Source organism: Corylus avellana, chromosome ca7, assembly GCF_901000735.1.
Source record: "Corylus avellana chromosome ca7, CavTom2PMs-1.0".
Classification (NCBI taxonomy): domain Eukaryota; kingdom Viridiplantae; phylum Streptophyta; class Magnoliopsida; order Fagales; family Betulaceae; genus Corylus; species Corylus avellana.
In genome coordinates, this window is record NC_081547.1 from 14,179,537 (window position 1) to 14,179,837 (window position 301).

Here is a 301-nt window from a genome sequence, read left to right on the forward strand (position 1 = left end):
ATTTACTCTATCATATATTTACTCTATCCAATTAAAATTAATTAGAGAATAAATAAATTAATATTCTAGATGTATAGATAATTAGATGTATCAACTAACCGACCACATATGTTGTGTTTGTCGAGTTCATATGAGGTTTGCGGATCTTATAAAATAAATGTATCAAGTATGTTTTATATATTTTTACAAAATTAATATGACTAGCTATCATATTAATATTACTAGACTGATCAATTTAACATTAAGTGTTGTTTATTACATATTTTTTTATATCATAATTAAAATTATTTTTGATATATAT